Source organism: Orcinus orca, chromosome 16 (genome assembly GCF_937001465.1).
Source record: "Orcinus orca chromosome 16, mOrcOrc1.1, whole genome shotgun sequence".
NCBI classification, from domain to species: Eukaryota; Metazoa; Chordata; class Mammalia; order Artiodactyla; family Delphinidae; genus Orcinus; species Orcinus orca.
In genome coordinates this window covers 20,270,037-20,293,296 of record NC_064574.1, presented here as the reverse complement: position 1 = coordinate 20,293,296, position 23,260 = coordinate 20,270,037, and positions in this window count along the sequence as shown.

Genomic DNA, 23,260 nt, shown 5'->3' with positions numbered 1-23,260 from the left:
AAAGTAGTCCCACTGAAGAAGTTGAAGCAAATGTGAACTTTTACCTCTTTATTTACTTTTTTTCTTACCCATTTATTTTCTTATTCAACATACCCCACTGATTTGTGTTGTATGCACCGTGCTTGATACAGGAGAGAAAAAGACAAACTGGAAGTTACTTAAGAAGTAATATGCAGGGTACTTGGGCTCAGGGGGATGTAGAGGTGTTGGAACAGAGTAGTTATGATATGGATTTCAACTTTTTTTAATTTAATTTTTATTTTATATTGGAGGATAGTTGATCTACACTGTTGTGTTAGTTTCAGGTGTACAGCAAAGTGATTCAGTTATACATATACATATATCTATTCTTTTTCAGGTTCTTATCCCATATAGGTTATTACAGAATATTCAGTAATGTAGAGTTCCCTGTGCTATACAGTAGGTCCTTGTTGATTATCTATTTTATATATAGTAGTGTATATATGTTAATCCCAAACTCCTAATTTATCCCTCCCCCCAACCTTTCCCCTTTGGTAACCGTAAATTTGTTTTTGTATCATATGATATCACTTATATGTAGAATCTAAAAAAATGATACAAATGAACTTATTTACAAAACAGAAACAGACTTACAGACTTCAAGAACTTCAGCATTTGAAAGGCAGCATAGCACCAACTCTGGACCTGGGCTGTGTGGGCAAGAATCCTGCACTACGCTTTACCCTGAGCCAGCCTTTAACCTCGCTCTACCTCAGTTTCCCCAACTATAAAGTGGGGAAGAAGTAGCTCCTGACTCCTAACAACAAAGGGTTGTTATAAGTGTTAAATGAACTAGTATTTGTAAATCTTAGAAATGGAGTACAAATTACATTCCAACAAAAGAAAAAAGAGAAATGGAGTACAAACGCAGTTCCACCATCTGTTATCTGTAACAACAGATAAAATCAGTTTACTCACCTGTACAATGGGTAAATAACATATCTAAAGAATGTATATATATATAAATCATACACATATTCAGATATATGCATCTATATCACATATATACACCACATATGTATACACATAGACATATCTAGATATATACGTGTGTATATGTGTTTGCATATGCACATCTAAATATGTATGCATATATTTATATTATATATATATATATGTATAACATAAATATATGAAGTGCTCAACAGGTCCAGCATCCATGAGAGCACTCAAGTAGTGTTACACACTATGCCAACTTCTATCTGCCTAATTTATATAATTTTGTTATTTGATTATTATTTAACAAAGAATGAGGCAGAGGGAGATCATTCTTTATATATTAAAAGAAAAAAAAAAAAAGATTTGCTGAACCCCTCTCAAGGGCCAGACACTGAGATTCCACAGTGAAAAAGAGACAGATGTGGTTGCTGTCCTTGAGGACACTTATTTTTCAGCCAGTCGGGCTGGCGTGGACGTCTACTCAGATACAGAAGCTTAGCGGGAAGAAGAGTTTGGAGGGGGAAGTTCACGAGGTCAGTCAGGGGCACTCCAGGGTAACAGAAGAGGTTCTTTGACAGGAAGACACCTGGGTTTGGAATTAAGGGAGAGAATGGGGTGTGTTATGGATCTGGGGGTTCTCAGGATTGGATCAGGGGGAGTGAGATCACCCAGACTGAGCAAAAGGAGGGAGAAACAATGGAAGGTTAAGAATGGAATTCTTGATCACTCTAAATTTTTTTCAAATGCAATGAGAGGAAAAACAATTTAAACGATGGAGACAGAGAAAAATGTCAGAAAAGTAAGAGGTCCAGGATTCTGAAAGAAATATAGAGAAATTAGAGAAGGTTGGAAGAAACAGGATCAGGCCCTCACAGTGAAAAGCAAAGACATCTACCAGCAGCTGAGACATTACACAGGTTTGGTTACATGCCTGTTGTGAGAGCAATTTTAAAAGCTAGGCTTGGAGACACTTCCTCGGAGCCTTTCACGACGCTCTTGCAGTCCAGCAGCATCTCATTTCCTGAAAGTTGTTTCCATTCTGCTCAGAACAAGTCTTTATAGTTTACTAAGGGCTCTCTCCCATCTTGCCTGGGCCTCACCACTGAGAATCAGGCAGGGCCGTGATCATTATCACCATTTACAGATGAAGAGGAAATGGGTTCAGAGAGGCTAAATCATGTTAGAGGTCACGCAGATCTATTGACATCCTGCAACATACTTGTCGTTCTCTACCTGACCTTAGCCTTGGAGAGTTGTGTCTTCTGAGACATATTTGTAGAAATTATGCTCTGCAGGGTCTTTGGGGGGCATTTTTGAGCCACATGATCCATGACATATGGAGAGTTGACATCCTTAAATCCTTTGGGAAGCGAATAGAGAAAGAAACACATAGGGGACTAAACCGGCGGCGGGGGGTGGGTGGGTGGTGTTCACAGTGATAGAGAGTGAAAGGCAGAGACACCCATCACTGTGTGTCATTATGTCTCACTCTCCCCTCCCCCCCCCCAACAGACAAAGCAACCAGGCTGAGTCTCTGGGGATAGCCTGGGCAGCCCCCTGCCTATGCTCCCTTCCCTGGGGGTTGCATTTCCTCTGTCCAGTGGTGCAAATCTCCTGCCTTCTCTCCTATGTTCACATATTGCTGCTACTGCTGCTGACTTAGGACCTCAGCTCTGACTCGGGTTCTCTTCCTCCTGGAGTTCAGTCAGACCTTCTTATTTCAGGAATCAGCAGCTTCCCTAAAGCATAGAGACACAGGATGTCGTAACTCAGGTGCCAAACAGCCGGAGCTGCCAGGAAGGGGAGGAAGGAATGAAATGATGCTGGTGGCTGAGCCAAACAAGGTATGCATGTGAGTTGGAGCCTTGGTGAGGGTGAAACTGAGGTGTCAGGCACAAAAGCCGCTGCGTTAGGTGTCCAGCTGACACCTCATGTTCAAAGTCCAGCTCGTATGCCAAGGAAGTGAAATTTGGAGCAATCAGACCAGGGAGGTAGAAGGAGCTGGGTGCAGCCCCTTTACTAGACATAGAAGGTCAAGAGGTGGGCGGGGCAGTTTCTAACAGGACATTGAAGCACCTGTGAATGAATGGAGCCTATCAGAAAGCCAGGCAATGGCAGGACTGGCACGCTGCTCACCAACACGCCAGTGCAGATGTTGCCAAGAAGCTGGCAGCAGACTCCTTCCACATTTCAAAAGCCGGTGGGCCTGCAAGACCACGCAGGTCAGGGTGAATGAATCTGACCTCGTGGCTCATAGCAGCCAGGACTCAGCAGGGCAAAGTCAGGAGCGAGGAGGCAGGGCCCCAGAGAGGGGCAGGGGCTGCAGTCACTCCAGGTCCCAGAGAGAGGCCAGCATCCTGCTGTCGGATGCACTGTAAGGGAATCACCATATCCCGCTGCATCTCCCAGTTCAGGGTGTTCACATGTATCATGCTGTCTTGGTCCTTGTTCACAGAATCTTTTAATTAATATGGCAGACATTTGACTGACATGACTTTAAGCATTTAAATTACATTAGATAATTATATTATTTCCCCCATAAAAGGTGAAGTTTTAGATCGCTTGCTTCATTCTTTTTAAAAACATTTTAATATACATATAGAAATATATACACATACAGTATCTACCTATATAGAGAGATGTATAATAAATGCATGGAAAAGTATAATATACATACTTAAGTGTATATAACTCTCTGAGTTTTCCCAAACTGAACACATTCATGTAACCAGCACACAGATCTAAAAATAGAACATACCAACACCCTGAAAATCCCTATAACACTTAACTCTAAATATATACACATACACATATATACATAATCCACTCTGCCAGCTCCAAGAAATACCTTCCTAATTTAAACTGAAAACAAATAAGGAAATACTCTGCACGATGTGGGATTTCACTCTCCCCCCCGCTTCCCCAGCAGATGTATTCTACACAGGGAATCGCACCCCGTCTCCAGCTTGACCAGTAAAGCTCCTGGAGGTCTGCTCTGACTACACAAAACGGACCCATAGCCCTTCATGGTGGCTGTTCTGCTGTGTGGTCACTGGGAAGTTGGCCCTGAGCCCGGCTGAATGGCTTGAGTCCTTTCAATGAATCGTCCCGCACAGCGTCCTTATAAGCGTTGAGGCAGCAGCCAGCACTGAACGGGTGGGTTTTCCAACTGACACGTATTTCTTTTCATGAGGGTTCCAATAGAGTACTGGGTGCCCTTTTCTTTACCAGGACGCGGGCACCTTGGAATTACTGCTTTTAAGGTATTTTGAAGCCCAGAGTCTCTGCTGAGGATAGGGAATGGGGGGAGGGGTACAAGTATTCTTCTGAAACTGTACGCAAGATTTCCAGTATTTTTCTGGGGAGATTCTCAGAGTTACATAATTATTTCCACACCAGGCCCTTCTCCCTAAAAGGTTAAGAACCTCTTTATTTGACTGTGAGTAATGTGTGGGCAGGGACATTGATCTTCAACTTGCAGCCACACTGAGATGTTTTTCCTAACTTCCCACCCTGTGTAATGGAAAAAACTGGGAATTCGGAGTTAAACCCACCGCCCTCCCGCTATGTGACTCTGAGTACATTTTTCAAACTCTCTGAGCCTTAGTTTTATCAGCAGTAGAGTGGATATAATAATGCTTACTGCAAAAAATATATATATATACACATACATATGTCTGCATGCGTACGTATACATATATACATATACATATGTATGTATTCTATGTCTGCCAGGGTGCTTGGCCCTTTGAAGGATTTCTGCAAAATCCAGCCACCTCTGCCTCTCTCCACTGCATCCAAGGCCAGCTGAGGTGAGGAGGTAGGTTGGGCTCAGGGTGATACGGATATTTTAGACTCACAGAAAGTATAACGTTGAGGCTTTGCCCCAAGATGGTAAGTTCACCCAGAGCAGCCTCAGAACTGGGTGTCTTTGCAGGTCTCAGGTGATTCATAAATCTCACCACCTCCAGGCAGGAACATTTTCTCCCACTATGGATGGTCCACAGCCCTTTAATTAAAGGGCCCCTTGTATGTGGCCCTGATCAGTTTGCCCTGTGGTCTGCAGTCTGTCCAGTTCATGACTTCCTGCCTTAAAACAGTGCAAGCGCTTTAGAGCAAGAGCTGTATCTGCATCCACCACTGAACTAGCACAGTGCTAGGCACCCAGCTGGTATCAACAAACGTCAGCTGAATCTAAAGTTCTGAATGATGAAGTTTGTGGCTGAGTTTAGCCTGAAATTACAAGTAAAATGGTATATGTAAAAACCTCTATACAGGTCTGGTCCCCAGAACAGAGGATGAACAGATAGCGTTCATCAGATTATCAAATGGTGGGAATGATAATGCTGATCTTTGAAGGAGATCACCCCACAGTCATCTCTAGATGTTCTTATAGACACCGAATGCTTCATGGATGTGAGCGTTCAAGGGAGTCATCAGACTCGCCTGATCACTGTCGTGGCCTAAGTGGACAGGGTGCCCCAAACTGGCTTCCTTAACAACCACTTAACTTATCCACAGGCCCAACTTCAGAGAGAAGTGATTCTTGTCCCACAGCTCTCTCCTACAGAAGGGAAAGAAAGTGTATCCGTTAATAACTCCTTGATTCAGATTTTCAAGTATGTAACCATCCGGATGGCAGAGAAGGTAGAAAATAATAACCCACTGTGAACGTGATAATAACAGCAATAATAATAATACCTACCATTTATGTATACATTCAAAGAACCAAGTATTAGACAGATTGCTAATTGTGAATAATCTCGCAATATTTTCTCAAGAAGGCAGTAAAATAAACATTAGTTTTATCTCCACTTGTCAAGTGGGGAGACTTGGTTGAAAGAGGTCAGGGCCTCGGCCAAGAACACAACCACAGAGCCCAAACCAAGCCAGGATCTGCCTGATTCCAGAGCCTCTGCTGGGAACTGAAAAGTAAATGCCCCACAGTCAGTGTCTCACGCAAAACTCAGCGTCGATGATGGGGCCAGGAGTCGACTCCATTATTCTCCATTCCTAAATTCTGCTTCTGCACTTTGAGATGCTCTCTGGATTTCCTTCCAGAGCCTTGTAGGTTATCCAATTCCGATTTTAAGTCAGATCACACAATGGCCGGGCCGACTTCCCCAAACCCTGGCAAAATTTCCTTTGCCCACAAGATGGCGTTGAGGGGTGAAGCAAACACCCCTAGGTCTGAATGGCCTACGTGCACAGTTCTATCGCCTAAATGTCTTGTCATTCACCAGCAGGATCTGCTTCCAGTTTTGGACCAAGGAAGGAAAAGGAACTTAGTTATACATATCAATTACCTGTCATGTGCCATGTTCTACAGTAACTGCTAGCATCAGAGCAAAGTCTCAGAAACTCCCTAGGAGTTCCCCAGCAGGTGCTCCAGGTACTTGGTAATCATGTGCTAAACTAAACTGGATTGGTTTACCCCGAACCCCCCTTAGAAATCTTCCTTACTTGAGTTTCCATTCTAAACAGACAAGTAGGTGGGTGCTCAGACTGCTGAAGAATTGGTACATGATGTTCCCTACAATCCCTTCAATTTCAGCCTTCTCTGGATACATTGGGACAAATTTCACATCCAGAAAATAGTGAGGTTGCCACTGAGAGTTGAGATTCTGAAGAGAAAAGAACAGGGTCTTTTGGAAAGACATCTGGACCACAAGGGCCCTGATTTACAGCTCTAGGTCTGCTCCCCAGAACCCTGAACAAATCACAGTAAGTATCAATGTCCTGTCTCGACAATAATTGTGCTTGTCCTGAAGAGTTTACATTATTGAAATAATCAAATATGCTAAGGATTGTGAATCACTATGCAGAAAAAAAAAGTCACTATGCAGACTACACATGAAGAGGGCATTTATTGCCTTTTAGTAGGTGACACCAAATATGGTCATACATTAAAATTCTAGAGTCAGGTCTGGGTCTGAATCTCAGCTGTAGCATTTATTAACAGTGCGACCTTAGATAAATCACGTAGTTCTATGAGCCACAGTCTCTACCTCTGTAAAATGGGGATAATAGTACAAACTTCCTGGAGGTGTTGTGCAGACTGAGATAAATGTAAAGTATTCGTCTTGATGCCTGGCACATAGCTAACACTCCAAATGGTGCTACTAATAATATCGGTATTGTGTACAACTTTTCTTTCATGTATGTTGTGAGCTATGGTATGCCGTACATGGCTTGTGCTGACCATAAGCCAGTTGCGTGCATCTCTTTCTAATTTTGTGTTCCATGACATCACATTGGTAACTTGAAATCGGCCATCGTGGGAGTTATTTACACCATGGAAGTTGGCAGAAGCCACAGATCAGAGTTGTTGTCGTTTGTTTTCATGTCCAGAAAGTCAGTTCACCATCATCCCACCGGTTCTGAATTTTGAACGTGTTTTAGTTTAGGTCCACTAGAAACAGTTCCTGAGATGGAGATTCATATGCAAAGAAGTTCTTAAGGGAGTGCTCTCAAGTAAAATCTGTAAGGGAGAGAGGAGCTGCATAGGGTAGGCGAAGAAACCAGACTAAGATGTGGTTTCAGATGATGGCTTGTCTCAGCCTGATCTCACAGACAGCTCCGCAAGCCTGAACGTCATCACAGAGTTCCCACCGCGAGGCTAGGGAACCAGGCTTTTCTACCCCCTTATTAATTAGCCATTGGCTACTGGGCTCCTTCTGGGGGAAATGTAGCTTTCCAGATCTTTCTGGGTGAGACTTCTCCTGATCTTAGAGTACTTCTCTGGAGAAGTGTCCAGGTAGGAGTCACTGACATCCCGTACTGCTGACAGATAGATGCCCCAGCTCAGTAAAAAGGACCTGAGCATGACACCAACAGTATCTATCACAATATCAAAACAGTTCATCGTCCTAGACATTCGACTAAGATAGGTTTGGGAAACCTCTCCTACATGTGTAATGCAATACAGAAGGGTTGTTTATTCGATCATAAATATTTACTTATTATGAACTACATTCCTGGTAATGGGATAGATGCTGGGGATGTAAGGATGATACCCTCACAAGTGGGATTCCTGCACTGAAGGAGTTTACATTCCAGCTCTGGAGACAGATACTAACCAAATGCTGGACATAAATAAACATACATTTACAACTGTAATGGTTGCTGTGAAAAGGAAAAGGAACGTAGTACAGTCTGCCCTCTGAATCTGTGGGCTCCACATCCGCAGATTGAGCTAACTGGGGATCCGAACATTTTTGAAAAAAAAATTCCAGAAATTTCCAAACAGCAAAACTTGGATTTGCCCTGTGCCAGCAACTTTTTACATAGAATTTCAATTGTATAAGGTATTATTAGTAATCTAGAGATGATTTAAAGTTTACAGGAGGATGTGTGTGGGTTATATGCAAATACTACTCCATTTTATATAAGGGACTTGAGCACCCATGGATTTTTAGGTATCCCCACCAAGTCCTGGAAACAATCCCTTGTGGATACCTAGGGATGACTGTACTCTTGGATGTAGAGAGAGGGCTTTGATAGATAGGGAGGCCCCAGACAACTTCACTAAAAAAGGGACAGCTGAGATCTGAAGCAGGACTTGGAGCTCTCTAGGTGTGGGAGTGCGGTGGCTCTAGAAGGAGGAGGCGCTGACATCAGGCAGGGAAGGGAATCTTCCCGAGGGTCCGGCTCCAGGTCAAGTTTGTGTATGGAGATTAGTCCCTGAGGCCCAAGGAGTGGGATGGCTCCCTGACGCCAGGGGAAGAGGGAAATGAGGAAGTGAGGGGAGTTCTCTTTGCTCTGAGAACAGTACTGAGAAGGCAGGCCAGCTCTTCTCTATTTCCACTGAGATTCTAGCAATCTCTATTTTGAAAACAAGACTATTTTTATGCTCTTGATATTTTCTAAGATTGGTTACTTTCCGTTTTTCTTTGATGTTTAGAAAATTGCCTTTTGAAAATCTCTGCCTGATTTAGCTGTGCCAAGGAAGGGGGGATGGTATCCTTACTAAAACTGGAAGCTGATAAAAAAGGGGGGAGTGATAGGTTTCTGTATATGTTCATGGATGTGTATGATGTCTATAAATGTGTGTGATCCTGTGAGCACATATGCATGTGTGTGTGTGTGTGTGTCTGCTTTGGTGACCAGGGCTGGGAGGTGGGGACAACAGGGCAAGTCGCGGAGGGAGGAGGGGAAGTGTTCATTGCTGCTGCTCAGCCTGTTATTAAAGAGAAACAACGTTCCCAGCAGGAGGCAGAAGGGCAATAAAACCAGTGGCTCCACAATTTATGACGCTAACTGAGATTCCATAGTATGAAGCTAGACTATCCCCCGAGCATCAGGATCAACAAGCCTGCGATGCCCAGGCTCCCAGAGAGCTCCCCAGTGCCCCCTTATTAATCAACCCATTGCTGAAGATGCACCAATGAGCTCTGCTCTGGAAACATCATTAATAAGCAGGGACAGGCCAAATGGCTAAGAATTGCAGGATAAGGGCAGGAAGGCTAGGAAAAAAAAATATTTATATACACATATGTGTGTGTTTGCATATGGGGTGTAGCCTATTATGTATACTGGGTCATCTGTTACCAAGGTCATATATAAGTGTGTCTATTCATTTTCCATATATTTCATACTCTAGGAGAAATTTTCAAGCTTTAGAACTTTGCCAGATGGAATTAGAGCAATTGTTCTTCTGCCGAGACTTTGCGAAATTAATGAGGTCCTCACGCAAAGCCATGAGAAAATAGAAAATTCTTTTCTTAAGTGCCCGGTTTCCAAAAATATAGCAGCCACAATCCCAGAGAGAGCGATCAGTTTAGTGGCTAATCTTGAGTCCCATCAATGGCCCCGGCATATCTTCCGGGTTTATTGCAATTCTGAATGGAGCTTTAATCAGCTTAGCCCAGTCTGGCTGCCTGGGGCCTTCTGGCAAAGGGCATTTTCCTATGAATCCTCTAGACACCATCTCCTCCGCTCTAAAGAAATGGATCATTCTTTCTCCAGCTCCATCCTGGAGTGCAGAGCTTAACTTTCTTTTGTGTTTAGGGAAGAAAGCAGGGAGGAAACCTTTGCAATCTGAATCCCAAAGAGCATTCTCTCTGTATTAAGGCTTCCATACTGGATGGGAGTTTGGACCCCAAATTGGAAATAGCCCCAAAAATGTGTTTCTGTTTTAATCTTCTAGTGTCAAAACTTTCCCTGGATGCTCTGTTCCCGTCAGAGACCACACTGAAAAAAGAACTGTGTGCCACTTTTGTCACTCTCCAAGCCCCACGCACGGGACAAGTCTTTGGCCAATAGGTTGACCTCCCGTTCTGATGGCTCCCTCACAGAATGCAAGCGGTGAGGAAAGGAGAGCCAGCACTCGATCCCCGCCTCCGACAGATGAGCCAGCTGGGCCCAAACTAAGCCAAAAAGCTGGCTTGCTTCCTCCCTCTGCTCCAGTCTGCCTCCAGTTTGGAACAGGAGGGGATTTTTGTCAGCAAGCAACCCCAAAGGGTATTTTCCTATTGCCTAACAGACCTCAGGATCAGAAACGCTATCTGTTTGCCCAGTTCCTCGGTCCCGCAGCTCTGTCTTCTGTTTGGGGCTCTCTGAGAGGGAATCCAGGGAATTTATAATATGTCATGTTTGGTCTAAACAACAGAAAATGACCCAGGGTAGATTTTAAGGGGCTCTTCTTGTTAGCAATGTAGGGCAGGGCATATATATATATATATATATATATATTATAAAATATATATATTTTACATCTAAGTGTATTGATATGATTTATAGGGGATTTTTTAAACTGTCATTTATTGAGCATATACTATATATGAGCACTATATGTTAAGTATTTATATCCATCATACAATATCCTTTGATGAAATGAAAACTCAAAGGGTAATTTTCAGCATTGGAGAGTATAGGAGTTAGGGTTTTAACCCAAGTCTGTCTGATCCAGAGCAGGTTCTGTGTCTCCATGAGTCCTAGTCCACAGTCATCAAGTATCAGAAATTCCAATAAACAGAGTTCAGCTCACTAAACTTTGGCATTTTTGCAGGTGGATCATTGAACTTGTCAGTTGGTAAGCAGCAGAAAAGAGACAAGAGCTCAAGTAAGTCAGGGCTCTTTGTTCTGCATCTCTGCGTGATGAACAAGATGGGAGAGGAGAGCCTTTCTCCTTCCACTCCAGTCTTGGCAGAAGGTCCTTACCTTCCCCATTGGGCAAACACAAAAGGCACTTCCTGAACCACCAGGAATGGAATTCAGGCATCTCATTACCCCAAATGTGTCCTGGGCAGGAGTGACCACCTGAGCTAGGAGGATGACATTTGAAGGACCAAAGGTTACATTGCAAAGGACCAAGAACCAAGGTTACATTGCAAGGTCAAGTGCCACACTCGTGGGAGTCCAAGAGGTCCGGGTTCTCTGCACGCACAGACAAGCTGAGTGCAGCTTCCTGGGCTGGCATCGCTAGGAATGGATCCTAATTCACAGACTTCCCACAGAGAAAGCGATACAGGCTGTGGAGCCAAGGGGGATGGGGTGGACATCGGGTGCTGTGGATGTTTCTTTCTTAATCTTATTAAGGCTAGGGAAAGACCCATTGTGCTCCTAATGGCTGCTGAGATAGGAGGTCTGTCCACTGATTGGAAGCATTTTGCTTTTAATTAAAAACACAGAGTCTCTGACCTTCACAAGATGAGCTAGAAAATGAGGACCCCACAGCCAGCCTTCAAGGAAGCTTTAGGAAAACTGACTCTGAGTCCTACCTTACAGTTTCATGACCTTGAACAAGCTCTGTTATCATGCCGTGCTTTGGTTTCACCATTCATGTGGCTGGCACTTAATAATTCTTGTTGATCTAAATTGTTACAAATATGTGCTTTTCCAACCCAGCTCTGAGTATAGACTTTGGCTACCATGGGATCGTCATTATTCATATTGCACCTCATGGGAAGGAAAACTAATCCTCACTGAGAATTTACTCTGTACCAGGTACCATATCAGACACTTTGCAGGCATTAATCCAGTTTCATCCTCATCCTACAAATCTTCAGCCCCATATATAAATAAGTTTCAGAGAGGTTTTGAATGTTATCTGATCTCAGACAGCTCTGAAGTGAAGAGCTAGAGTTCAGAACCAAGTCTGTCTGATGCTATGCTCAAGCTCTCTCCGACCCTTGGCATCATACTTAGACATTTTTACACTCACATCAAAAATAAGGGATGATTCCTTTTGTGCCCCATGGTACTCTATATTTTTCCCTCTACATTACTTTCATTTGCAAATGGACCCTGCTCACTCAACTGGTCCAGTTATTTTCAAATTAATGTCTTCATGACCAATTGTTCACCCATCCCCACTCATCCAAGTCTAAAGGACTGCAGAGGACACTTCTGCGATCTCCTTTCACTTGAAGCTAAATGCCCCAAATCCAACTTGTCCTTGGGCCTCTAGCTCAGTCCTGGAGCAGAGTGGGTATGAGTGATGTTGGCTGAGAGCAAAGAATGAGCAGGCCTTACCTCATGCTCCCAATCCCCTCCTTGGCCCGCCACCGTCGACTTCCAATTTTTTGGTTGATAGGATGATTTTCCATCACCAGTGCCATGTAACTCCTCCCTTGGCCAGGGCCTGGGGCTCAGGCTCTGCCCAGATGATCCCAGGGTCATCAATGGGGATAGCTTAGCAGGTTTGACAATTCAGAGGTGTAGCAACTGCAGGAAGGGAATATTAACTCAGTGCTTGTATATCAAAAGTCAAGTGAGTCAAGCGGTCATTGATCAATAAAAAAATGAATTACTTAGACTCTGAAGATAAAACAAGCCACTACAGGAGAGAAGGCTAATAAAAAATAACCTCTAAGGACAAATGGAGCCCTTCATCCTTCAGCATCACACTTCCACCTATATAGTTTTTTCACTACTTTTACTGTCTCCACCCAAATCTACTTCCATGTGATGGAGCATCAGGGTGTCAGGGTTTCAGGCCCTGTGTCTATTATGTTACTGTTTACTGAGAGACCACATGTAGCTCAAGAAACATTTGAGTTTTAGAATTTGATTTCTTTCTTCTTGCAGAACCAAAGACTCCTGCTCTGCTTGGCTCTATCCGGTTCTGTCTGGCCGTGCTTTGTCCTCTGAAATAACTTCCCTGCTTCAGTTTTCCTTCTCCTTTCGGAAGCCAGTCCCTTCCTGCTTCTCCTCTGTTTTTTCTAGTGGAGCCCATGACGCTGGTTCCAGCTGTTTATAATCACCTCCCTCAGGCTTCTTGGGGTGAATGACTCAGCACTCTGCCTTGTTTTCTGGTTTTTGTTTTTTGGTGTTTTTTTTTTTTTTAAAGAAACCAGATATTTGTTTAACATAGTTAGTCCCTGCAATGTCATGGCCACTAGATGTTCATTCACACTTCCCTTAAGTAAGCAGCTCCTACAGTTCTCAAGTCACTGAGTAAAGAAGGTAGATTTTGGAATTAGAAGTAACTGGACTTGAATCCCACCTCTAACTGTATGTGCTGGTTATTTAGCCTCTCTGAGCCTCAGTTTTTTCATCGGTAAATAGGGCTCGTGGCATATATTTCACAGGTTATTATGAATGAATGAAAATGAATTCAAAATGAATGAAAAAGGCCCAATGCAGCGTTTACCCACTGGATTTTTTTTTTTTTTACTTGAAACATATTATTTCTTTTTTGTCTAGATATCCAGTCAGCAATTAAATCGGATGAATTCTTCCTTCCAAATGTCTCCCTAATGCTCCCAATTCTCTCATTTCTACTACTCCTTTTTAATCAAGGTCATAGCACTTAGTTCCAAACTATTAAAATAATCTTCCAAGTGATTTTTTTTCAGCTTCTTAGCTTTGCCTTTTTTTATTATTATAGATTAATTTTCTTAAATTATACATTCTATTCCTGCTGAAGTGTCAGCCCCCAACCCTTCAAGGTCACTCTTAGCTGCAGATCTGAGTTGTACCCTTGTGGATTCAGCTCTCCCCACCCAGTCCTCTGAGCCAGCTTCTACCAAAGCAGAGGACCCAGGTTGCCTCCTGGCCAAGCACACCTAAGGCATGCAGTCAGAGACACTCCATTCATTGCCTCAAGGATTTCACACTGATCTCTAGACTTTCCATAATCTTGGACCCCTCTCTCCTGCTCTCCTTACCTCCCGTTTTATCTAGTCTTGTCTTTGCAGTCTGGAGTGTCTTCCATCTTAAAACACTGAAATGTCACAAGAGAAAGTATTTGACCCACAGAGACTAGGTTTGAATCTCACTTCTAAGGAGTAACTTCTACAAGGTCACTTAACCTCTCTGTCATCAGTTCTGTGTATGAAATGAGGATGTTGATACCCATCTCAGATAACATCATGGGGACTAAATAAGAAAACAGGGTCAAACTACCCAATGACCAAGAGAAAACACTCAGCATATACTCATCTTTCTTTCTTTCCACTTTCATGTAACATTTTGTCCCTCATAGGTGGGATAGTATCCTCACAGTTCTCCACATTTTGTGTCATCTCTTTGCTTCACCCTCTGTTGCTCATGTTTTTTTCCCCCCCACTAACTATATATATTAAACCAATCCACTCTATAAGGACAATGGGAAAAACAAAATTCAGAGCAAACCACTCATATATCTTTTGGTAGCATAGCACCAAAATGTACAATGAAACAACTGTAGAAATAACAAGGAGGAATTCCCTGGCAGTCCAACGGTTAGGACTCCACACTTCCACTGCCAAGGGCCTGGGTTCGATCTCTGGTGGGGAACTAAGATCCCACAAGCTGCAAGGCATGCCTCCACCCAAAAATAAATAACAAGGAGGCATCAATGGAGACACGTTCATAAGATCAAGAGACTTAACCTCATCTTCCTCACCCCAATATGCCTTTTCAGGAAATATACATAGGCTACAAACAGAAAATAACTGGTTTTGTAAAATATCCATGGGACATCAACTATCATCCATATATGAGCCAACACAGAAACTCTTAATATGTCCCAAAGTCAAAAATCAATTAAACAACAAGAAACTGTGTGCACTATTCAGAGCCCAACTCACTTTCTTCCTCTTTTAAGCCTTCTCTTAGACCTGCATGCAATGTGGATATGATTACTTGTCTGAAGCTCAGTTTGCCTTGCCTTTCATTGCGAAGGCTTCCATGGTTCCTAAATGCACCCTTCCCTTGTGCCTCACCTTAAAAAATTGCAGAAAATTTGTTTCATTCATTCATTAATCCATTTGCTCATGTGGTCATTCATTCATTGATGCATTCTTTCATTTATTTAAGACATTCAGCTATTTAAGATAAGGAACCACCCAAAGGCATCCCTGATAACCACTGCTAACTCCAAGAATCATCCTGGATCCAATCCATGGATGGCTTGCAACTTAGCAATTCTGTGTAAGCAACTCGTATTGGGCAGGGTGTTCTACAGGTTTTAGAGTGCTAAGAAAAGCAAATTAGGACACATGCTTCATGAAGTAGGTGAGAATGGGGTTAGCATCACATCCCGACTGATTTTGAGACGTGAAGGGCACCTTGACTCCTGGCCTCTTCTCTGGAGCCCCAGGGCCCCAAGTCTTCCCTGTTGCTTCTCAGTGCTCAGTGAATCAGCGTGAGAAACCCTGGTGACCATGGGTTTTTGCCTGGTCTTTCCATGATCCCATCTCACTCCACTTCACCTGCCTGCCTCCTTTCCTTTGGCTGCCTTTGCTGCTCCAGCCAGGACCAGCCTGGCCTGGAAGGATCTTATCCTCTGGGATAAGGTCTCCCAGAGTCCTCTGTGTCTGGTCATCCTAACCCATCCCAGGTGGTATCTCTGACACTTGCCTCCTACAACTACACCCTTGCCTTTCCTGTGTCAGTCCCAAACAAGGTAGGCTCAGCCTTAGCAGGGAGTAGGCTCTTCACTGAGTTTTGCACTCTTACACATGGCTTTTGCTGCTGTGTACGTGTTATCCATTTAGTAGATAATTAACCATCTCCTACTAAGTGCTAGCTGGTGTCAAAGATCTTAAATTCAGAGATGAATAAGACTCAACATTTGCCCTTTAAAGAACTATTAGATTAGTGGGAAAAATAAACTCCTTTGCAAATAATTATAATAAACACAATACAACTTGAAAAGGGCTCAGATGGTGAGCTATACAGGTTCTTGGGCTTCTTCTGCCAGTCTTTCACTCAAAAAGTATTTCTTGAGCACTGAATATATTCTAGGCCCTGAGGATGCAGTAATGGAAACACGGACACATTTTTTCACTCTCACAGAGTTTACAGTCTAGCGAGAGATGGAGATAGTAAATGATTAAATATGTAATTACAACCTGTGATAAATTAATTCAACAGATATTTATTGAGGGCCTGACATGTCTCAGACACTGTTCTAAACACTGTGGACATGGGGATAAAATTACATCCATTTCCGAACTTCCTAGACCTTCTAGAGATCAGTCAAGGAACAAGATAAAAAGGAAACAAATGACATAATTTAGTGGTCAATGCTAAGGAGAAAAACTGTAAAGCAGGAAAAGGGGGTAATAAAATATTGGGGGAGGGGGAGGGTTTGAATTTTTAAATGAGGGGGTCGGGGAATGCCTCCTTGAGAGTGATTTTTGAAAAAGGACTTTGAAGCAGTGAGGGCACAAGGCCTACAGATGTTTAAGAGAAGAACTTTCCTGGAAGAGGAAATGGCAAGTGGGAAGGCCTTGAAGTGAGTGTATCTGAGTAAAGAAAATATAGCACATCAATAAGGAAGCACAGGGGTATCTATTTGGAGTGGTCAACAAAGGCCCTTGTGAGGAGATGGCCTTTAAGCTGAGGTGGGAGGCTGAGGCAGTGTTTCTACCTGTCACAGGACTGTGTTCCTATTCGCATTTCTGTTTCTCATTCCAGCTGTTTCCTGTGCCTAGAACTCATTCTTGAGAAGCAGACCCCTCCAGTGGTAAGTCTCTCCCAGCTCCCTCCTCCCCAGAGCTTCTAACCAGGGTCCTGCTCCAAACAAGGATGCCACTCCAGCATAATCATGCCCCGGAAATTTCTGGTCCCTTGGCTCACAACCCCAATCCCACAGTGCCCCACTGTAGAAGTGAGACTGCCCTGGAACCTGACAGAATTTCCCATATTCATGTGGACAACTGGGACCTCTCTGTCCATCAATGGTCAGCTTTCCAGCTGGGCAAATTCCCTCCATCCTCTTCCAGACGCCTCATACTTCTGAGGTCCCAGCATGCCTGTGAGCCTGTCCTGGCCAAGTTATGACACATTCACACTGCTCTGAAAAAGGTACCAATATAGCTTCTGGAGACTTGATTATTTATGGGGCTGCAGTCTACTTGGAAAGCATACAGAGAAAAATGACAAAGGAACATGAGTTATGACGAGTTATATTTAGTTCTCTTTTGCCATTTACTAGTTATATGTCTCTTGAAAAATTGACCTCACTAAGCCTCGGTTTTGTCATTTGTAAACTGGGGATTCCTTTCCTACTTCATAGCTCTTGAAGGACTCAATAAAAATAAATTAACTGAAGTATCTGACACATAGTAAGTGTTCCAATGAATGTTTGTTGATTATGAAACTTCAATCCCCTCTTTGGTTTATGCCAGGAGTCAGCAATCTATAGCCTATGGGTCAAGTCCAGCCCATGGCTTGTTTTTATAAATAAAGCTTTATTGGAATAGAACTACAATGTTAATTTACATATTGTCTATTGAAGGCTTTTGTGCTACAAAAGCAGAGTGAAATAGTAGCCACAAAGACCACAAAGCCTAAAATATTTATTATCTGGTCCTTTATACAACAGATGTATAAACCCCTGGTTTATATCTTCCTGGGACACTTTAGTATTATGGGTAAGCACAGGCTCTGGAGTAAGGCTGCCTGGGTTTAAATGCTGGTTTTATCACTTACTAGCTTTGGAACTCTGAGCAAGTTATTTAACTTATCTGGATCTTAGTTTCCACATCTGTAAAATGGAAACACTCATTTATCACATTTGGTGGATGCAAGGATTAAATAAGCCAATCTAATATAGAGAATAGCACACTGCCAGGCAAACGGTTAGTGTTAATCAACATAACAGTTATTATTGTCGGTGTTCTAAAATACTACGTATGCTGTCCAAGGAGTTTCTCCACCAACTGGGCCTATGAATAGTTCTCAGAATCAACCTAAAATCCAAGGATCCTACCTAACATGCTTATTTGGCATATGAACATTTCTCAAGGTGGCCCATGTGCGGCCCAGGGTTCCAGGATCTGGTCCCACTCTTTCTAATTCTCCCCATGGCTGCTTTCCATCTTCTGCTCCCTCCATAGCACCTGGTTGGTAATCTGGCCTGAAGATTCAGGCTTCCAGATGAGGCTTTCCTTGCGGTGCCCTTGGAAGGTGTGGGAATGAGTCTCTGCTAAGCCCAGGGCCTTTTGCTAGTGAGGATTCCCCTCCCTTCAGACTGGCTTGGTAAGAGTACCTGGGAAAATCACCAGCATGGACTGCACACCATTATTTGGCCTTGAAGTTGATCACACCAAGAAAGGAGGAGCATCCCCTAGAGGCCCCTGTGTCCATTTGAGGGTTTGTTGAGCAGAACTTTCAGTTGAAGGTCAAGGGCTAATGTGACAGCTCAGATGGAGAGCAGAACTGGGACAAGGTAAGAACAAGTATCTAATGCCCTAGTTGTGACCACCTTCTGGAAACTGGAAACTTTGGTGTCAGGTACCCAAAAGTTAAAACACAAGAGCTCCTGTTAAATACAGAGCCAGGTAGATGAGTGTCAATAGCGCCCAAAGGATTAAGAGTGATAGTTGGGTTAGAATTAGGGTTAGAATCAGAACTACTTCTCAAGAGAAAATACAGAGCTGTCCAAAGAGAACAAGAAAAAGAGGAAATGTGTGTATGTGTGTGTGTGCGCGCGCACATGCACTCATATGTGTATGCACATTCATGCATGAAAATCCATTCTCTGCAGCCATTAAGAAACAAGATTGTGGAATTATTCTTTAAGGTTTACCAGCTTAAACCCTAGAGCTGCTCTTGATTCTTCCCACTTCCTGTCTTCTATACCAGTCAGTTAATAAGCAACATGTAAATGTGGAGAGAGGAACCAAGATGGTGGAGTAGGAGGATGTGCTCTCACTCTGTCTTGTGAGAACACCAGAATCACAACTAGCTGCTGGACAGTCATTGACCGTAAGACACTGGAACTCACCAAAAAGATACCACATCCAAAGACAAAGGAGAAGCCACAATGAGATGGTAGGAGGGGCACAATCACAGTAAAATCAAATCCCGTAACTGCTGGGTGGCTGATTCACAGACTGGAGAACACTTATACCACAGAAGTCCACCCACTGGAGTGAAGGTTCTGAGCCCCACGTCAGGCTTCCCAACCTGGGGGTCTGGCAACGGGAGGAGGAATTCCTAGAGAATCAGACTTTGAAGCCTAGTGGGAATTGATTGCAGGACTTTGACAGGACTGGGGAAACAGAGACTCCACTCTTGGAGGGCACACACAAAGTAGTGTACACATCAGGACCCAGGGGAAGTAGCAATGACCCCAGGGGAGACTGAACCAGACCTACCTGCTAGTGTCGGAGGGTCTCCTGCAGAGGTGGAGTGGGGGCTGTGGCTCACCGTGGGGACAAGGACACTGACAGCAGAAGTTCTGGGAAGTACTCCTTGGCGTGAGCCCTCCCAGAATCTGTTATTAGCCCCACCAAAGAGCCCAGGAAGGCTCCAGTGTTGGGTCGCCTCAGGCCAAACAATCAATAGGGAGGGAGCCCAGCCCCACCCATCAGCAGTCAAGTGGATTAAAGTTTTACTGAGCTTTGCCCACAGAGCAACAGTCAGCTCTATCCACCACCAGTACCTCCCATCAGGAAACTTACACAAGCCTCTTAGATAGCCTCATCCACGAGAGGGCAGACAGCAGAAACAAGAAGAACTACAATCCTGCAGCTTGTGGAACAAAAACCACATTCACAGAAAGATAGACAAGAAGAAAAGGCAGAGGGCTATGTACCAGATGAAGGAACAAGATAAAACCCCAGAAAATCAACTAAACGAAGTGGAGATAGGCAACCTTCCAGAAAAAGAATTCAGAATAATGATAGTGAAGATGATCCAGGACCTCAGAAAAAGAATGGAGGCAAAGATCAAGAAGATGCAAGAAATGTTTAATAAAGACCTAGAAGAATTAAAGAAAAAACAGACAGAGATGAACAATACAATAACTGAAATGAAAACTACACTAGAAGGAATCAATAGCAGAATAACTGAGGCAGAAGAATGGATAAGTGACCTGGAAGACAGAATGGTGGAATTCACTGCTGCGGAACAGAATAAAGAAAAAAGAATGAAAAGAAATGAAGACAGCCTAAGAGACATTTGGGACAACATTAAACGCAACAATATTCGCATTATAGGGGTCCCAGAAGGAGAAGAGAGGGAGAAAGGACCAGAGAAAATATTTGAAGAGATTATAGTCGAAAACTTCCCTAACATGGGAAAGGAAATAGGCACCCAAGTTCAGGAAGGGCAGAAAGTCCCATAGAGGATAAACCCAAGGAGAAACATGCCGAGACACATAGTAATCAAATTGGCAAAAATTAAAGACAAAGAAAAATTATGGAAAGAAGCAAGGGAAAAATGACAAATAACATGCAAGGGAACTCCCATAAGGTTAACAGCTGATTTCTCAGCAGAAACTACAAGCCAGAAGGGAGTGGCACGATATACTTAAAGTGATGAAAGGGAAGAACCTACAACCAAGATTACTCTACCTGGCAAGGATCTCTTTCAGATTTGATGGAGAAATCAAAAGCTTTACAGACAAGCAAAAGCTAAGAGAATTCAGCACCACCAAACCAGCTCTACAACAAATGCTAAAGGAACTTCTCTAAGTGGGAAACACAAAAGAAGAAAAGGACCTACAAAAACAAACCCAAAACAATTAAGAAAATGGTCATAGGAACATACATATCTATAATTACCTTAAATGTGAATGGATTAAGTGCTCCAACCAAAAGACACAGGCTTGTTGAATGGATACAAAAACAAGACCCATATATATGCTGTCTACAAGAGACCCACTTCAGACCTAGGGACACATATGGACTGAAAGTGAGGACATGGAAAAAGATATTCAATGCAAATGGAATTCTAAAGAAAGCTGGAGTAGCAATACTCATATCAGATAAAATAGGCTTTAAAATAAAGAATGTTACAAGAGACAAGGAAGGACACTACATAATGATCAAGGGATCATTCCAAGAAGAAGATATAACCATTATAAATATACATGCACCCAACATAGGAGCACCTCAATATATAAGGCAACTGCTAACAGCTATAAAAGAGGAACTCGACAGTAACACAATAATAGTGGGGGACTTTCACACCTCACTTACACCAATGGACAGATCATCCAAAATAAAAATAAATAAGGAAAGAGAAGCTTTAAATGACACAATAGACCAGATAGATTTAATTGATATTTATAGGACATTCCATTCAAAAACAGCAGATTACTCTTTCTTCTCAAGTGCGCATGGAACATTCTCCAGGATAGATAACATCTTGGGTCACAAATCAAGCCTCAGTAAATTTCAGAAAATTGAAATCATATCAAGCATCTTTTCTGTCCACAATGTTATGAGATTAAAAATGAATAACAGGGAAAAAAAAGTAAAATAACAGAAACACATGGAGGCTAAACAATACCTTACTAAATAACCAAGAGATCAATGAAGAAAACAAAGAGGGAATCAAAAAACACCTAGAGACAAATGACAATGAAAGCATGATGATCCAAAACCCATGGGATGCAGCAAAAGCCGTTCTAAGAGGGAAGTTTATAGCTATACAAGCCTACCTCAAGAACAAAAAGAATCTCAAGTAAACAATCTAACCTTACACCTAAAGGAACTAGAGAAAGAAGAACAAACAAAACTCAAAAGTAGCAGAAGGAAAGAAATCATAAAGATCAGAGCAGAAATAAATGAAATAGAAACAAAGAAAACAATAGCAAAGATCAATAAAACTAAAAGCTGGTTCTTTGAGAAGATAAACAAAATTGATAAACCATTAGCCAGACTCAGCAAGAAAAAGAGGGAGAGGATTCAAATCAATAAAAGTAGAAATGAAAAAGGAGAAGTTACAACAGACACCATAAAAATACAAAGCATACTAAGAGACTACTACAAGCAACTCTATTCCAACAAAATGGACAACCTGGAAGAAATGGACAAATTCTTAGAAAGGTATAACCTTCCAAGACTGAACCAGGAAGAAATAGAAAATATGAACAGACCAATCACAAGTAAGGAAATTGAAACTGTGATTAAAAATCTTCCAACAGGGTTTCCCTGGTGGCGCAGTGGTTGAGAGTCCACCTGCTGATGCAGGGGACACGGGTTCGTGCCCCGGTCTGGGAAGATCCCACATGCCGTGGAATGACTAGGCCCGTGAGCCATGGCAGCTGAGCCTGCGCATCCGGAGCCTGTGCCACACAACGAGAGAGGCCACAACAGTGAGAGGCCTGTGTACTGCAAAAAAAAAAAAAAAAAAAATCTTCCAACAAACAAAAGTCCAGGACCAGATGGCTTCAGAGGTGAATTCTTTCAAACATTTAGAGAAGAGCTAACACCCATCCTTGTCAAACTCTTCCAAAAAATTACAGAGGAAGGAACACTCCCAAACTAATTCTATGAGGCCACCATCACCCTGATACCAAAACCAGACAAAGATACTACAGAAAAAGAAAATTACAGGCCAATATCACTCATGAATATAAATGCAAAAATCCTCAACAAAATACTAGCAAACAGAATGCAACAACACATTAAAAGGATCATACACCATGATCAAGTGGGATTTATCCCAGGGATGCAAGGATTCTTCAATATATGCAAATCAATCAACGAGATACATCATATTAACAAATTGAAGAATAAAAACCATATGATCATCTCAATAGATACAGAAAAAGCTTTTGACAAAATTCAACACGCATTTATGATAAAAACTCTCCAGAAAGTGGGCATAGAGGGAACCTACCTCAACATAATGAAGGCCATATACGACAAACCCACAGCAAACATCATTCTCAATGGTGAAAAACTGAAAGCATTTCCTCTAAGATCAGGAACAAGACAAGGATGTCCACTCTCACCACTATTATTCAACATAATTTTGGAATTCCTAGCCATGGCAGTCACAGAAGAAGAAATAAAAGGAATACAAATTGGAAAAGAAGAAGTAAAACTGTCACTGTTTGCAGATGACATGATAATATACATAGAGAAGCCTAAAAATGCTGCCAGAAAACTACTAGGGCTAATCAATG